Raw genomic sequence first — 19101 nt, 5'->3', positions numbered from 1 at the left:
GATGAGCCTTTCCATGAGAAGATGATGTGCTTGTTTCATCCTGTTTAGAAATCTCCTTAGACTCCATGCACAGAAATAGTAACAACAACAACAAAATAATTGAGGTTATCTCGAGAGAAATTCTCTACTCTGGAAAGTGCATAAAATCAGAGATAACCTCTGCTGCTGTTGTGCCCTCAGGCCTGTAGGGAACCACCAGGTTCCCTGTGAGCTGTACAGCTTTGCTCTGTTTGTAGTCTCAGATCGGCGCCTGCACTGGAGAAGTCAAGCCTGGCAGTGTGGGAGTGTGTTCTGTTCTCCCCAGCATCACCTGCCCTCCCTGAATATCCACTTTGCACACCCACAGGATGGCATCCCTTCCACATGTGCTCACATCCACACAAGTGCTGTGCTCTGCAGGCTGCAAGGGGCGGATATACCTGATCTGCCTCAAACTAACAAATCCCCCTGTGCTCAAAAATAAAACAAACCTCAGAAGGGAGGAAAGTTCCCTCTTCTGAAATGATCAGATGCTATAATACAGTTTCTTTTGAGCTGAATTCTGTTGGGCAGACAGCTATTGATGTGGTCCCCATTGTCACTTAGGTATTTGGTCTATTCATTATTTTCATTTATATTGTTTATGTAGAGCACCTAGAGGCCTGTGATAAGCAAATTTCACCAAATAAAATAAGCCAACTTTAGTAGGTCAATTAGCATTCTCCAAAGATCATACATTTTAGCAGGGAGTTTTGCAGTTTACTGCTGTTGTCTAAGGAGAAAATGGAAAGTAGACCCCTCCCCTTGTATACAGTGTCAAATATCAGCTCTAAATTAGAATGTTACTTATTCTTACTGAAACTGGGAATTCATTGTATGAGCTGAGTAATCACAATGCTGTGCTCTGATTTTGTTTCTGGAGATCATCCAATGAAAACAGCCTGTTGTTACCTACTGGGAAGAAATAGGCAAATACAGTCATGTCTCTAATATGTGTACACAGTATATCAGTGCTCTCCAGGTTGCTTGCTAAATGCAGCTTAAGAATGTTCTAAGATCCAGACAGGGAGATTTGTAATGAGACCTGTGCAATGTATTTCTAGTGTCTGCTGTTTTCTTTATAGTTATAAAATCAATAAAACTCAGGTGTACCAAAGAATATAGCTCAGTATACAGTGTTGCAGGCTGATGGAGGTTGTTCTGATGAGGAGTTTATTTTTGATTTGAACATTAAGAGCTTCCTGCTTTCCCTACTTACACAACTTCTGACTGTTTTATTGCCCCCTTCTCTTCACTTGGTTGTCCTCTTTTAGGGGTCCTCTGAGATGCTTTTTCTTCTGCTTAGGTTTTCATTGGCTCTTTCATGATGTTTCTCTGCTTTAAACTCTTTCCCCATTCTAGATATCTTTTGATTGAGATTTTTTTGCAATACTGAGAGTCCTAACATAAAACCAATTAATTGGTAATACTGCTGCAGCAGACAATGCAGTATTTATGCTTTGTGTGCCATGCTACATTTGTGCCTTTCATCTCAGTTTATGAAGGTTGACCTGCCTAGAGTTGGGTATTTTTACCTTTATAGCTCTTCATCTGAGTAAGTGACCTAATCTTTACTCAAAGTTTTACTGACTTCTTGGTCTTGACTTGAGCCTGTTGATGTGTTTCTGGTTTGCTAATTTAGACTTGAACTGCCTGCCAGACTCAGCCAGACCAAGCCATATGAGCTGTCTACCTCCATAGTCTGCTTCATGTCTGCTGTTCCAGTTGGCTGTGTTTGGGAAGCTGACCTCTCCAGGGATCCACCTCTGAAACTGGATGATTTTTTTTTTTTTTGGGATAAGCTTGTTCTGACCAAAGAAGTCACAGAAAAGGTGAATGAGTGGGCAGAACATCTGGGAGAAAAGAACAGGGAGTAGTAGGATTGCTGCTGTCCAGACTCCTGGGTTCAAGACTCATGATCCTGGGTGAATTCCAAATGCACACAGAAATGCAGTGTGGGAGGAGCTCTGCCAGGGTATGGTCAAATCTGAATGCTGGGGTTTAGAGGTTTGGAGTCTCCAAATTAGATACACAACAACCAATTCCATCCCAAGAACATCAGCTACATCCAGCTGCTAATACTGCAACGAATGACTTTTAATCCTAGAATGTGAAATACCCAGCCCAAGTCAAAACAAAACTGAGAACCAGCTACCACCCTAAATCTAGTGAGGTTTCATCTAATTTTTTTTTTCCTGGGATATAATGAATTAAACATAGTATGAAATGCAAAAAGGTTACATTGAGACATATAATATTTGAAGGTTTAATTCATTTTTCTAGTGTATAAGACACAAGGCTATTAAATTTTTAAAGCAGTGATCTCCTGAAGTCCCTACTTTATGAGGGCTTTCTTCATAAAGATAAATGGTTTCCTTGCCAAATCAAATGCAGATTTGAAACAAATTGAGTTAATGTTCAATGGTACAAGGTAGAATGGATGGGGGAACTGTTTTATTTTGCATTGTAATAACCATATACACCTAAATCAATAGCTGTGGAAAAAAAAGGCAATAATATCACGTAACTGCAGGAAATGAAATATAGTGAGATGAAGGGGGGAGCGGGTTGCAGAATGAAAGGATTTGTATTGGAATAATGACATTTCATTAAAAAGGGAAGGAGTGCTATTGAATATAAGTCCATACCAGTAAATTCTATTTCTTATAATAACACTTGAGATGAGTTAAAGTTGCCCAAGTATTGTGATAAAGTATCTTGCTGGATTCCTTTCTTATATTATGCTGTAATTTTACGTTAAAAGAAAAATTTGAAATGTTAAAGAGGCAGTGCATGTTTTCTAAAGTGGTTTCTATTTCTCCTAATGTTTCATTTAACTTGTTATATTATCCTGTGCTCCTGCAATCTGAACAGGAGGAAGTTTATCAGTTTCGTTCTTCTGTAAGCTCGTATTAAAGTGACAAAACAAAATGTGAATCTGGCAGTGGTGAAAGGCATTGGATTGAGAGTCCTGGGGATTAAAGCTCACTATTTATCAGCAGCACAGGCTCAGGCTGGTGAGTAACAATGAGGACTGAGAGAGGGTGAATCTCTGCAATACAGGGATCAGATTCCTGCCTGGTGCAAATCAGCAGCAGCCAGAGCTGATACATTGGGTAATGGCACTGAACAGGACAGGATGCAGCCTTTTTCAAAGTATTTCACAAAGAAATTGTTGTTCCTCTGAAGTCAATGACAAAAATCCTGTTGGTTGCGTGGGAGTAGGGATTTTAACCTTGTTTTTTATTTTTTGTCACCCTGAAGTCTCCCTGAAAGCTAGAAAGGAAAATATTCCATGTGCTTCACTTCAGTCACTTCCTTGATTTGTTTCCTTCTTTTGAGGTTGCCCACAAAGGGAAGAGTTCCACTGACTGGGCAGACTGAGAGACACGTGTGGCTGCTAGAAATCAAACTGCTACCCTGCCATTGATGTCCCATGTGTCAGATCAAGAGGAGTTCATTAGAGGGACAAATCCATTTTGTTCTTTTGTGGAAAGAGTATCCGCTCTTTCAGGATACTCTGAAACGTGGGTGTGTGGGCACCTCTCTTGAACCTCTGCCAAGCAATCATCTGGAAAATCACTTGTAGTGGTGAGAAGTGTATAGAATTGTAAAGAAAGCAAGATTGATAGTGTCATAGTACTGACACTTCAGTGTCAGTGATAGAAAGATTGTGGAACATGGATGTCATCTGTGTCAGAGCTTCTCTCTCCCCTTCCTGACACGGTGTGTGCAGGCTGCATGAAACTCTTGTTATCCCCATCAGCAGTTTCTGAGCTCTGCCTTCTTTTACCAAAACCATAAAATGCTCTGTCAGGGGGGTCTCTATGAGGTGGCAACAGAGCTAGACCTGTATATTATTAATAATAATAGACCTGTTATTATATTAATAAGGAGAAGGTTTGGAACTTAACTGTAGTTCTTAGGGTTGCTCATGGCTGGGTACAGAGGAGCCCATCATGAGCACGTGGTACCTCCTTGTAGCATTCTCACACCATCATATCTTGTCGTAGTCTGGTTCCTGTGGTGTATTTCTGGCAATTATAGAAATCGAGTAATGCTTCACTTAGATCTCCTGGACTCATTATGCAAATTTAATGGGGTCAGAAATGCATGAAAGTCCAGAGGACATTTGGATAAGACTTGGCTTTTCATTTAGGGCCTAGGAAATTGTTGTGTCCTGTCTCCCCATCACAGAAGAGGCATTTTTGTGCAGAGCTTGTGACTGAAATTCTTTTGAGCAGACATCTGAACAATCCCCTGTGCACAGTTAAAGGATGAAACTTGTCCATACACACACAGCTCAGCATCCTCCTGTCCCCAGTGCAATTTGCATCTGTGCTGTTCCTTCTTATACCCTGCACAGCCAATGAACCATCCCTTTGTGTGAGCCAGTGGGGGTCTTGCTTTGAGTTATTTTTGTAGTCATAATCAGCTATGTGCTTCACTTGTTGGTTCATTTATTTCAATAAGAATGGGCAAAGCATTCTCAGGCAAATTTCAGACCTCATTCAGTCTGAAGAGTCTCATCCCTATGAGCATTATGGAGAGGTACATAACTGTACTCGAGCTTGTCTCAGTTCCTTAGTCTGCTTCAAAAAAAGATCCAAAGCGGAGCTTCCTGGAGCAAATCAGCTTTTCAGAGCTGCGTATTGTGAAATTGGCACTCATGTCTGCCAGCAGGAATTGATACTGTGTGCTGAGCAATCCTAATAATATACCTTACCTGAGTGTGTCACAGGCTGCACTTTTCATGCAAAAAGTATCAGTTTCAGGAGCATTATTTATATTCTCTCCTTTCATGCATTCATCAGCTAAGGTGTCACCAGATTTTTGCCAAGGGGCCAAGGGTAACTGATAGCATCTGAGGAGATTTGGCTGTCTCCCACTCAGGATATGAGTGAAATGGTTTGCACAGTGAAATGAAATATTTTTTTTAAATAAAAAAAGGCCACCAAATATATCCAGACTCTCATAAAAACTGTCACAGGGAGTTTTATTTTAGAATATGTACAAGTAATCAACCTCTGATTTGTGCATTGCTATCACATTTTCTGGTCTCTGTTTCCTCTGGATAGTGGGGATGTGATCCTTTCAAATTGCTTTTAATTTTATTTCCCATGAAATTAATTGTTGACAAGTTCTAGAATCTAAGCCACCCAAACCAACTGTTCATGGATTTGTCATGTACATGTACCAGTAAAATTCATAAGTCACATTGTACTATGAATTGTATAAGTCAGCTGCAGAACAGAAAGTGCTGCATGGTTTATCTAAATAATAAACACAGTTGTAATGGTAAACATTCACTCTGAACTTTCCAAGAACATCTTGTAGCATAAAAAAATTTACTGCAGAAATTCTCGGATAGTGTTTTTAGATAATGGTTAAATGTAAGAATTTCACTGTGTTGCAGCAACAGTAAAAAAAGATGAAATATATTGAATAAAGATTTTATTGTGAGTTATTTGCTCACCTCTGTAGCACCATCAATTTTTTCTCCCTATATAAAAATAATGAAGTCAATAAATGTGTTTAGGTGACCTCTGAGACTTACAAAAAGGATGTTATGAGATGAGTGAATACTGGATACAGTATTTCATTCAGATGCTGAACAGCTGTTGTGCTAGACAGTGCTGGCATCCTATTTTTCACCACTGGTGCTAATGCAAATTGTGCTTTGATTTTATTTATATTCTGTCATATTGTGGGAATGTGAAAAAGACTGTTGGCCTGTCAGCCCTTGTGTCCCACCTGGTTATGCCATTTGCTAATGTGTGACTGCAGACAGTCAGGAGCCTCGGCCACCAGAGTGGGAGCCTGCACTCAGACTGGCCCAGCCAGTGCTGACAACCAGCCTGCTGGCTGAATTGGGCTCCAGCCTCTTCCAAAAACCATTGGGCCCTATTGTCCTGATGATTCCATCAGACACATGATAGACAGGCGCTGTTTTTGGTTTTATTCCCCCTGGTAAAGTAGATTTTATTCAAATGCATTTAAAAACATCTGGGCTCTATCCTGACCCTGTCACTGTGGGCTGTTAATTGTTCTTTTCCAAATCAGTGATCCCAGCTCGCTGCACACCATGTCAGTGAGCAGCAGAGATTTGTTAGGGATCAGATTTGCCTGTGTGTGTTCCAGAACATTCCTAGTGCATCACAAAACGGGAGGGGAGGACCCTTTGTTCTTCCCTTACCTGTGTGCTGCTCCTGTCAGGTTGCCTGCCCTGGTACCTGTCTTGTCATCAGTGCTGTGTGTTTACAGAAAATGCAAAAGTATTTTTCAAGGAAATATAAAAAATAGCACTTTAAGACTAATTTTTGTGCAGATTTAATATTTATACCTGTGGTGACTATTTCCTTTACAGGATGATGAAAAAGGAAATATGTGTCAACATTAACAATTAGCAATATGATGAGAATTATGTGTTTGATTAACCACATTTTCTATATGTTTTCTCTGAGTTCAGTATTTATTTTCTTTTCAGTCTGACAGCTGTTCAAAAGTAGGTGCACACCTTGTCACTTTCAGAATGGTCTCTGTTGTAAATTGACTGAGGGTGTGTGATTTGCCCTGCAGCATCTTTTAAAAGTAATTAGTATAAATCAGTCAATAGATTTGTGTTAGTGACACCTGAAAAATTGCAGTAGTTTGGAAAACACTGCACTCTATTATATGTTATCCCCTTTAAGTGCCATTGGTTTTAAATGTGAGAGAATTATCCATTTTAAAAGGTAGATCACTGGTACTTTGATTAAGCAGCTTTTGTTTTGGAGAGCTCCATGCTTTTATTCAGGAGACAGTTGACACTTCCTGCAGATTTCTGCTTATTTCATGGAATCATAGAATAATGGAATTTTTGGGTTGGAAGGAACCTTAAAGATCATTTCATTCAAACGAGACACCTTCCACTTAAAAAAAGTACTTTCAAAATATTGCTGCATAAACTTCTCACACTGAAAATAAGGATAAAGATCCTTTTGACCTGCATACAAGTGACCTCTTCAAAACTTGAGTTGCCCACACTCTGGAATGTTCCAGCTTCTCTGTACTCTGGTCTTCTGCAGTTGCTGAGCTCTGGTGGTTGTGACCCAAGGCTCTCCTTAATGAGGAAAGCAAAGGAAGGATGCTCGTTGTAGGCAAGGCATTGGTGGTGTCAGATACAGAGAGAATTTTCTTGGGAGTGAGGGATTTGTTAGTCAGAAGGCAAGTTCTAATGTCCATTTTGGCACGTTAGTGAGTCGCTCAGGTCTGCCAGGCTCCAGTTTAACTTCCTGGGTGTACTTCTTTCACCCATAATCCATGAATGCTTCTTTGCCACTTACTGAATTCTTGCTAGATGAGTCCAGCTTTTTTTTTTTTTTTTTCCAGGGGAGTGGGATATAATTTCAGTCCCTGTCTTTGTCAGATTTTGTGGTTTTGCAAATCTTGTGTTTCTGTTTTCTTTTCAAAGTAAGTCTGCCCTTTGTGACTGTGGGGAGACTGTCTCCAGTGAGCTGACTGCCATGAGAAATGCTCTCAGAAGCACTTCTAGGAGCCTTCACTCCTTTATACTCATATCCTAGAGTCCTCTTGCTTGTTACTTTGTGAATAACAAAAGATGTTTTTCTAAGTAGTTTGGACAATTTAATCAAAACTGAAAATATTCTTAGATCCTGAATAGGTACCAGCTTTGAAAATGCTGATTACAGTAGCTCTGTCATCCCCAACATAAATCTTTCCTGCCTTTCTGTCTGTGTACAAAAACCAAGCTGTTTAGACAAACAAAAAATGCCAGGAACTTTTTAAAAAATATCTGTAATTAAGCAATCATAACAGCCCTTTAAATAAATAGAGCTCGCATTTATATTTTAACATGCACTTCTGGTGTTTAACTTTATTTCTTCTTCACCCCATTTCAACATGATAGAAAATGTACAGCAGGCTTCCTGAGTGCCTCCACTGGCCCAGCCTGTCACAGCCTGTGAGTTGCTCCTCAGAGCCCTCCAGACTCAGGCTGGCAGGATGCCTGACACTGTCACTGCTTAGCAGAAGTGGGTTTGAACAGAAAAGCCAACCATTTAGAAAGGCACATTGTTCTGCCCACCCCCAGATCAGAATCTACTAAAGCAATTAAAACTCAGTTGTGATCAGAAATGGTGTGTGTTCGTCTCAGGCCTCAGCTGTGGAAAGTTCAGGGTTCCCTGGAGTTGGAGAGCTGGGCTGGTTTTTCACACGAGCTCAGCACTCACCAACTCTTGTTGAGAACAACGGGCGTGCTTCTGGAGATTGGATGCCTTTGAAAATCTGATCATGTCACTTGATTTATTTATGGAGATTTGTGTGTGCACAAATATATACAACATGCCCAGAAACAAGCATGCACACATACATCACAGCTCTAGGGTCAGGATTTTCAAAGGAGCCTAGGAGAATTCAGTGAAAGATGGGTGTCTCATTAAAATTCATATCCTTCTTGCCTTTGGCATAACTTAAGCCTGCAGCTAAGTTAATACCAAAACATGACTGAAGGCAGCAGGATAACTCAGTAATACCTACAAGAAGGCAGGCAAATGAGCCTTCCTTTCACCAATCTCACATTTTCCTGTTTCTTATTTTTAAAGATAGAAGTAAAATTACAAAGGCGTGCCAAATCTCTTTAAAATACTGCCCTTCTGTGGGATGCTTTAGATTGTCTGGGGTCAGAACCTATCTCTGGGTATTTGTGTGTACAGACAGAAAAAAGTGTCTGATTTTTGTTGGGACTTCACTGAGCTGTTGCACTGGTGTATGAAAACCATAGCCAGGTAACCAAGGACTTTTGGGCACCTTTAAAATCATAATGTAAGCTGTAAGATCATAGTAGAAACAGTGCATCTTTCTGTTCAATATACTGCAAACCAAAGAATCAGACAAAAAACTCCCCTGATTTAGGAGTTCCCAGAATGTGGTTCCTCATCTACAGGTACAAAAAGAAAATCTTACATCCTGGAAGATGCTTTACCAAGCCAACTCTTTTTATGATAGTGTACAGTACAGTTTACATTTCAGCCCTGGTCCCAAGAGGGAGGGGGGCACCGAGTTCAGTGCCCAGCATCTCTGCTTTATCCAACTCAGATGCTCCAGACAGCCCACCAGGGTACAAAACGGAGAAATGGAATACAGTCTTAAGAAAGACTTTTACACCACCACGGATCTTGAATTCTTCACTGCCCAGGATATATCCTCAACAGATAATTTGGGTAAAACCAGTAGAAGAAAAGGTAATTTTTGTTCTCTGAAGATCACTGTGGGGAAGGGGGAATCTGAATACCCCTCTTTTCTAGCCTGGGTGAGAGACAGTTTTGCACACCTACAACAGAATTGTTTCTCCAGCTGGTGAATTTTAAAAGAAAGTGGCTGCAAATACATTTTGCAAGAGATACAATCCTCCTTTTTTTTCCTTAGAAAAGATTTACAGCACTGGGCCTCTAAGGAGAGACTTTTTAATTCACGTGTCCTGCCAAGACGTAGTAAGAGGTCAGTACCAAATCAATCCCCCTGAGCTGGTACTTGGGTATCCAAGGAGACAAATCCTGGCATAGGGTGACACGTGTCCAGGTGGCAGTTTGCTACCTCTGACCAGGAGTACAGGACCCCTGAAAGGGATGAGGGCCTGGCTCCCAGTTTTGCACTTTTCCTCATGGAATCTGCCTGAGTTGTATTTACCCAGGGGCACTGAGCCACGAGGGAGAGCGTATCAGAGCTAACAGGGCCCAGTGTTTTCTTCCCTGTTTGTTGGTGTCAATCTGTGCTTTTTTTTTAGTGTGAGCTGCTTTATGGACTCGGAAGGAATGAATCCCAAACCTCTTTCTTTTCCAGAACCAGTCAGGTTTGCTGCAGTTCTCTCACTTATGCTCTTGGACGGTACTGACAGTGGAGAACGGATTTTTAATTAAAGGGAAAAAAGGTATTAACAACACCTTACATCAAAGCAACTGGTCTCTAACCTGAGTAGCCCGGGATGCTTGCCCCTGCTAGGCTCCTGGACAAACACACTTCACCACTGTGATCTTAAGAGGCTGAAGTATCTTTCAGACAAGCTCATTCCTTAGACTTAATTAAAACCTAGTTCGCTCCTTTATTCAATTTATGAGGCCTAGCCAGTAGGATTAAGCGATTACAGGCAAAAAGCCCCATTTGTGAAACACTCATAAGCTCAAGCTGCTAGACTGCTCAGTTGTACTCCATTAAATTAATAAGGAATGAATAGACTGATCCATTATGAATAAAGCTGTGGGGAGCCTCAGCATTGCCTCAGACTCTCTGCACACTCCTTAGAGAACATTTGTGCAAAATGATTATGCTCATATTCATTCAATTGGAATTCTATAAAAGTGGAATGCATAAATTACTCTAAAGATGGGGAGTTTATCTTAAACATTAACTATGTGTGTGAATTAATAAGACTATTATAAAACCATTAGCATTCAGTGTATTTACCTACATATGCTGCATACCTAAACTAAATTCAACAATTGTTCCTAATTGCTATTCTTGTTGTGTGATCAAGCTGTGGTTCATTTTCCCTTGTAGTCATAATATTTATGAATTGCAGTTTTTCCTGTGAAAACTTCTTGATCTCCCCTTTCCCCCCACCAGCTTTTCACTTGCTCCTGCAGTTTTTGTTTTGGGAAGTGAAAGATCAACAGATGCTTACAGATGTGTTGAAATAAAACATTGGCTATCACCTGAAAATATATGTGTCAACCAAACCTTTATATTTTACAGAGTTTTAGTTGAAGAAGCATGTCAGTGACTCCTGGGTGACTGTCCTCTCTGCTGTTCAGCAGAATCCCAGTTTCAAAATGCAAGGGTACAAAACTCATCCATTCTTTGCATGTTGTGAACAGGCACAGTCTGTTTCTTCTGGAAGAACATAAAATAAAAATGAAAGGTAAAAATTCCAAATGAAATGAAAGGTAAAAAGCAAACCCAAAAAAACAAAATGAGGGGGTGCCTTAATGGGAAAAAAACCCAAAAACCAAAAACCGACCAACAGTTTTTAGAGGACTTTGCAAACAAGGAGTTAAAATGAATGAACATGGATTAGTTGCTCAGGTTATAAAAGCAAGAGCTCAGTCAGGCAGTGGCAGGGGTGTGCTGCAGGATGAGGGAAGAGCCCAGGGCAGAGCTGCTGGGACAGACACTTGGAGCAGGCAACCTTTCCTCCTGCCCTGCATCTCCCTTCCCATCCTTTGACACTTTCTGACAGAGCAGCAGACCCTGTGGGGCTGTAGAGTGGATTCACCAGGGACTGGGCTGAAGCAAAAGGACTGCATTATTAGGGCTGATTCGATGTGATCTTGGTGAGATGGCAGCAGGGGTATCTAGGCACGGTGTTATTTTCAGAGCTGTTCCTGAGCAGAGCGAGGAAGTTCCGTGTTAACACAGGTTAGCTGGCATGTCTGACCTTCATTGTTCCCAGTGGAAACAGTGACAGTCTATTAGTCCTCCACAAGGGATATCACTGTCTCACAGCAGCTCTGAAAATCCCCCAGGACATTCCTGGAACAACAATAATTCTGCAGGAGTTCACACAATGTTAGAGCTCTGTGAAATGTTTGCAACAAATCTTTGCCTGGATTGGAGAGGGGGATGTGGTGGGAAGGGGGAGAGGGGCAGCTTTGAACTCAGCTGCACTTGAGAGGAGACACTAAACTTGCAGGCAATTTGGACCAGGTGGGAATTTTGCCACAGGAAAATCTTGCTAATTCTCTTGAAATGAAACAGCCAAATAGATAAAAGAAGGTGGAAATTAGTTTTTTTAGCTTAATCTTGCTTTTGAAGTAGAATATCAACCTTTAAATCTGAATTTTAAAGTGAAAGACAAAGAATTTAAACAGTGAAACTTGTAGGGGCTAAAAGCCAAAGAAACCAATTTTCAGCTGAGCATTTAGGAAATGGAATGACAGAGTTTTAATACAGCTTATAGGAAGTAGAAGCTGAATCAAAGTATGATAGCCTTTGATGCAAAAATATTGCGATGGATGGAAAAGTAAGTCTGTAGATTTTTACACATTGAGTAGCTGCTAAGATCTTTTCATGGCTGTACTTTTAGAATTAAAGGGCAGGAGTAAAGAAACTCTTAGGACCACTGCTGGATTTTTTAGACCTGATCTTCTCCTCTTTGCTTAGGTATCCTTTCCAACATGTTGTGCCTTTCAAACAGAACTGCAGCCTGTGGCACTGTTGTGTGGTGTGTCCTGGCCTCAAACACAGCACAGCCCACAAGGGCAGCAGTGATGCCTGTGCAGAGATAACCTGACAGGTGTCCTAGGCTCCAGTAAAGATAAACATGGACACTAAAGGTAACGTGGTGTTCAGGGTAACCTCCACTTGCTGCTCTGGAGATTTTTCACCTGGGCGGTGTACCTCAAGGCACAGAGTTACTTGATGTCATTAGGGCCCCTGGATGACTTAATCCAGGCTTGATCGAAGGGATTAATAAATGAATTCTTGACAGAGCCAGCATGTGAAGTCTGTATTGGAGAAAGGCTTATTCTTTGGCCTGGCTCCAAGAGAAACTAATCATCATGAACTTCATGCAGATTTACGATTATTCTTTCTGTAGAAAGGGTTAGGCCAGAGCTCTCTGGCAGCGGTGGAAAGTGTGCAGAAAAGGAGAAAGCCAAACACCCACATTGTATGTGAGCTTGTTTCCTTGAGATCCTTCCCTTGGATTTTCTGCATTTTCACAGAAAACTGATGTAAGAGCACTATCATGTATTAAACCAGATAGAATCATTACGCTCCTCTCAACTCCAGGGGACAGAAATATTATATGCTCTTATTTTTCCAAGGGAGATGATATCATGGAATAAAGTGATAAGAAAGAAAGCTACCATGATAGTATGAAATATGTCCACTGGCTGCCTTCAGCACAGTAATCTTTTATATTCAAACTATTACTCAAAGTAGGGATTATGGAAATGCTGTTCTTCTGTGGCGCTCTCTTGGGTGATCTATGGAACCCTGTAGAAGTCAGTGAAAGGAATCTTATCATTTCTTCTCGTTCCTTAAAAAAATGGTAATAAAATAATCTATTAAATTTCAGAGCACATATATATATAGGTATCGGAAATTCAGTATGATAGTGGGGGTTTAAAAAGTGCTGTTTCATTATCAGATTTCTAATAATATTTTAAAATATCCTGGAAAAAAAGGAAATACTACAACCTATTCATCCAGGATTTTGGGCTTTCTTTTTTTTAGAAGCTAGTTGAAGACATTTTGTAATCTATTTCCAACATTGCATTTGCAGATATGCTTGGATTTGTTAGGTTATCTCCTACTCATAGGATTTTGTTAAACAAAGTTGTGGAATAGTCATTAAAATGAAGACTGAAGCTTTATCCAGGAGCTTTTCTCAATAGTCTTGAGATAGCTTTTTGCTTTTTCTTTTTAATGCTAAATTTTTCACATTAAAGCATTATTTTCTTGACTCTTACATACAAAAAAGGACAGAGGGCAATGAGGGGACAGAGATAATCCAGGGGCTGCAGAATTCTTTAATTTTATAAGGAAACAGACCAGTGGTCTGTAAGATCCAATATCTATCCCAAAAGAAAATTAAAATCACTTGGTCAGCCAGGCAGTGCAAGATGACCACAATTCTGTGATTCCCTTGCATGATTAGGGTATTCCTAGAGCCAGGGGGATTGTTAATCCTTGTGATTTAAGCTAAATAGTCTAACTGCAGATGTTGATACTTTGTAGATTCTGCATTATTTGGATCTCATTAGTGTGTGACAGGGTTTGTGAGCTACAGGATGTGTGTGTGATGTGTGAATGGGTGCACAAGGACAGGGAGTGGCTCCTGCTTGTGGGGTTGCATAAAGGCTGAGTTCATTTTGTGCACGTGTGCTGATTAGACATGAAATCCAAGATCAGTCTTTTGAAAGATGGATTTCATAAAAATGGTAATACCCCAGATAATGCCCTCATGAGTATACATGTCCCAGGATATCCAGTTTTCTTGTGTTGTAATAATATGTGTGGATTTTGTATGCTCAGGACCACTCATTCAACCATGACATGGAAGCAGAGGAGCCACTGCATGTGGAACTGAGGAATCATTTCCTCCTGTGCTCAGGACAGCTATTTATTTAATAGTTTGTCATAGAAAATTAATCAAGGTGGTTTTTCTAGTTGTGAGATGGAGGAGAGAGGCCTATTTATTCTGTCATCTTCTATAACCTTTTGGGGCAGTATGGATCACTTGCATTCCTTAAGATGGTTGGATAAAACACTCGTGTCCAACTTCCTCAAAGAGATTCCTTCCTTGTCTCAGTGAAGCAACACGTAATGAGATGGACATACTTAACAGACTTTTCTTTAGCTATTTTGCACTCCAGTGTTAATATATCTGCCCCCCTTGAAAACAAGCAAAACACTGAGGAGTAACACCACCCATGCTTAAACATCACAGGACTCCCAAGGAGGAGACTCCAGTAATAATGTTTGCTTTGTTGGATTTATACATTTAACTAGCTTGGTACTCTGGGAGGTGTAGAAACTCAAACCCAGTGGAATAAACCACCCTCCTCTATGAGAGTCTCATGAGTGCAGGCTGGAGCTGGGGTAGAAGAAGAGGCATTTGATGTGTGAGGAGCCAGTACACCCCAGTGTGTCCCTTTTGTCTGCCATGTTCACTGTGGTGCTTGCTGATAGAAATCAGCGGGAATCCTTCTAAAGTGGGGCTTCAGTGGGTCTTCTAATAAGTCAACTGCTCTCCAAAAATACTTCTGATGAAAGCACAGTGCTGTCAGGAGAGGGATAAAGGTCACCTTGGTAATAAATGATAGCTGTGTTGCAGTCGAGGGAAAAGTTCTAAGGTTTTCCAAAGTTTGAATAGGGATAAGTGGCCTGTTAGGTAATTTTCCATTTCTTGTGATATCTTGCCTTTTTTTTTTTTTTTTTTTTTTTTTTTTGGCCAATTTGCCCTCTCCCTACATGCTCTATTTTGGCCAGTTTCCCTGGAAGACTGCTAGAAACCCAGGATGTACTAAGGACCTGCAAATCAGATGATCATATAACAATGATTTTCCAGTTCCAGCTGCATGTGTCTCTGACTGCCTGGTACAAGCAGGATTCCACTGGGAACCCAGTGTGTCACACCAGTCCCAGTGTACTGACATTTGTTGTCCTGTGGCTGTATCATGAATGAAGTGTTGAAGCCATACTGTCTCTGCTGGGCTGCAAGCACATAATTCCAATGAGCAGTATCCCCCACAGGGTAATAAACTCTTTAATAACAGTAATGCAGCAACCACAATAATGAAAAAAGTGATTACATTCTACATAAAAATATAAAAGCTCATTTGATCCTGAGGTCCCCAGTGGCACATTACCTGGACTTTTATTTAAAATATAACATTTCTTACATCTTATTCAGGTCCTTTGTTAACACTAATATAAAACACCAGTAAAATTGTCATTGGAGGAATTTAATAAGGAGTGGGTATGGCTCAGCAATGCACGCTGCTAATTCTGAGTCCTTCCATGAATCTAATCTGGAAAAACACAAGATGCTCTGCTTGGGTGTTTCAGTACTGAACCCCACTTTGCATATGCAAGACAGATCAGAAGATCCCTTCTTTGGAAGCAGGGCTCTTTCCTAAAATAGGAGTGCTTCTACAAGCGCCTGAGTTTCATGAAATGTGAGAGTCCCTTCCTGTACTTCTACTTGCTCTTCATTCTTAATGGTTTCCCTGCAAATCAAGGCTAACTCCGGAGATCTACAATGACACCAGGGGATTTACTTCCAAGCATTTGTCAGGGGTTCTGAAAGCAGAAGTCAACCTTATTCTATAATCCACCTTGCTGTATTTCTGTTATACTGGGAGGAAACCAACCCTATAAAGCATTGCTTTCCTCCCAGTATCCATAGTACACACATTACTGAGCCCATGGTTGGAATTCAGAATTCCAGCAGCAATCCTTTTTGCACTGTCTCTTCTTGTGATCTGTACAGTTGAGCAGAAATATACTCAGACTTTTTCCATTTCCTTTATTTTTTCTGTCAGTACCACATTATTTCCTGCTGGAGACTCTAGCCTTCCCATCATATCGCTGAGGAATTAATCCCCTGCTCTGTAAGTGAGAACATATGGCAAACTATTAGTCAGCAGCCAGTGCCTGGACACAGTTTTGTTCTAGAAAGTGGGCTGGCCAAGATGGTGAGTGGAAGGATGGGGTTTTTAACAGAAGTTTTTATCAGGGTTTTAAATGTTCTCAAATCAGAGACAGATCTGAAGATTTAGAAAGTGTGTGAGCAGGTAAAGTGCATTAACAAATTCCCCTGTGAGGTTTAACAAGGGCATTGTGGTGGCCTTTGAGGCTGTGATGGAAAATAAGCCTCTACTTCCCTTTGTATGGAAGCTTCATGTGTTCTCAGAAGCCAAGGGCCTGTCTTCATCTCTAGGTGTGAAAATTGCTTTCTATCAAACAGAAGTAAACTAATTTGGGGAAAGAAACACATTGCTGGTTTGGTTTTTTTTTTTTCAAATATATGAATATGTTGACTGTCATTCCAGGAGCCATTTACCATCACCTATACCTCCTCTTCACACGACATAGTCCCTCCAGCAGTTGTGCCCACAGGAAATGTCATATATGTTGTAACTCTCTCTGACCCTGTTCTTCCTCCCATTCTTTGATCATACCCACTGCTTGTCTCACTAGATGTCTATGGTCAATCACAGCTCTAGGACAAGGATTGCCTCTGTTTTAATATGCAAATAGGCATGTGATGAAACAGGATTGGTGTTTCTGGATGTTAATGAAAAACAAACACATAATGGTAATCAAGGCAATGGACTGCTTGCAATGGAGATGATAGAGGGGAATGCCTTTTCAAGATAGCATCTGCCAAATATCCTTATACCTGAAGAGAAAGGGAGTAGTCCCCACAAAGAGAGAAGTCATGTTAGAAAGCTTTCTTGTGTTCTTTTCCAGGGACTGACTGCAGCACCAACCAAGATTTTTAAACATCTTTTGGGTTTTTTTGAAGTGATGAGCCTTTTAAAAATAATATTGCACGGGTAGCCTTGGTGAATAGGAATTGAGGGAGATGTGCTACTATGCTTGTTCTCTTACTAGTCATTGACTGGAAATGCTCACAAAAGGAATAAAAAGTACATTTGCCTTGTTAATACAATTTGTATTACATATTCATAAACCATTTCATAAAGCTCCCAAGGAAAAATTCAATTGTACTGAAAGCACATAATGGTAGAGTGGCCATACAGAAAACAGGCAGCATGTTGCAGAATTAACTGCACAATGAATGAAATGCAATGTCTATAATAAACCCATTCAGATATAAATTATGGGAGAGTAGATGAAATGTTTGTTAAGCAATAAAGCTTGCAACCGTACATATGAAATTGAATGGGATTTGTCATAAAATATTGTGGAGGATACAGTGTGAATATGTGTTACAAATTGGCTGAATTAAAAATAATCCAAGGAAAGCAAGCTTTTGGGGACTGAAGATTTTAGGAAATGAGTTCATAAGCTGTTTAGCTCTGACCCAAAGTCCCTCGGTGCCAAGAAAAAGAGACGCAAGAAAATAAGAACAGAATAATTTCTTGGAGGACCGCAGCTATGTTGTCTTAATTTTAACCTCCTAAATTTTGTCCAGTAATCAGACTCCATGTTGAACTAACAGTATCTCACTGGAGTAGAGAGTAGAGAATTTGGCCCAGCAGTGTTTGGTTAGTGTGATTAACAGTGGAAGATTTCCCCCCCCTCAAACTGTTTATCTCAGCAAGGCTGTTGTACTGAGGGCGGGATAGATGATATTTTGGTTGGACCTTAAAGAGATATGTGGTATGTTTTCCCAAAAGACTTTACCAGATATCTCAATACAAACAACAGAGTTGCTGAAGAACACATTTTGTGGGATTCCATACCAAGCTTGACTGAAGTCCACTTCTCAAAATGACAGAGCCTATGCTTTTGCTCAATTTTCATAAACTGAAAATACTTACAGTTTTCACATGATGGAAATATTGTACTTGTGAGCAACAACCATGAGACTCACCAAACCCTTAGAATTAAATTTAAAATTCAAATAGATGTTTATGGGGTAGGGGGGATAAAAAGAGAGTGCATAATTTCTAACCACAAATAACATTTGTAGCTATGGAAACATAGGACAGCCTAAGAAAAAGAAATAAGAGCTGTAGAATCCGTGCCTGAGAAGCTTGAGACCATTATCTCTTTTCTTAATCTCACCTAGATGCTTTTCAGGTCTTTTCTCTTCTTTTGAAGCAGTGAATAATGACCACTTCTCAAAGGAGTTAAATGTATGTAAAAGAATCTGGAAGCCAGAATACAAAGTGCTGTTTCTGTAAGGGCTTTAAGATGGTTACTCTGATTTATAGATCGAAGATCCTACCCCTAGACTGCAGATGAGTGCAGCCAAGTGACATGGCCTTTGTAGGTCTGTTGACCCTAAGACCTTTTTTACTGTAGGTGTGTGTCACTGTGGTGACATTCCTATAGTTTGTCACAGTGATGGAGTAAATACATAACTTCATCCTGAGTAACACCTGAGTCACCAGTAGATCTCCTTTAATCTCTTTGCCTATGCAGCCCAACACTGCTTCTGCTGCTGTTTCATAAATAAAGGGGTCCCCCTTCTCAGAGCCACAGGAAAAGAACACTTCCAGTTGTTATCCAGCAGTGTTTTAATTCCAAGAGATAATGCCAAGCTATTTCAATGGTCCACTATTGTAGAGTTACATTTAAGTAAGTGAGGAGAAATTAGCTCAAGCAGGCTCCATTTTGCTTCTCCTCCGAATGGATTATTTTCCCATGTGTAAGAGATTCCATGGATTTTTTTTGTTCCCTTTTTTTCACTGGAAAAACCACACTGAGTACAAACATACATCGGTATCCCGCAGTGTATCAAGAGGCACTGGTAATCTTACCCTTTTAAGAAACGTGGCATGTGCCCAGCACTTTTGGATTGCATTTTATTTGTAGGAATACAGGCTATGAAAACCCTCTTCCCCACTGAGGAAGAAAAGCCTGTTAACTTGTCAGCCTGCATCT

The sequence above is a fragment of the Anomalospiza imberbis genome, chromosome 12 (genome assembly GCF_031753505.1).
Source record: "Anomalospiza imberbis isolate Cuckoo-Finch-1a 21T00152 chromosome 12, ASM3175350v1, whole genome shotgun sequence".
In the NCBI taxonomy this organism is placed as follows: domain Eukaryota; kingdom Metazoa; phylum Chordata; class Aves; order Passeriformes; family Viduidae; genus Anomalospiza; species Anomalospiza imberbis.
This window is presented reverse-complemented; position numbering follows the sequence as displayed.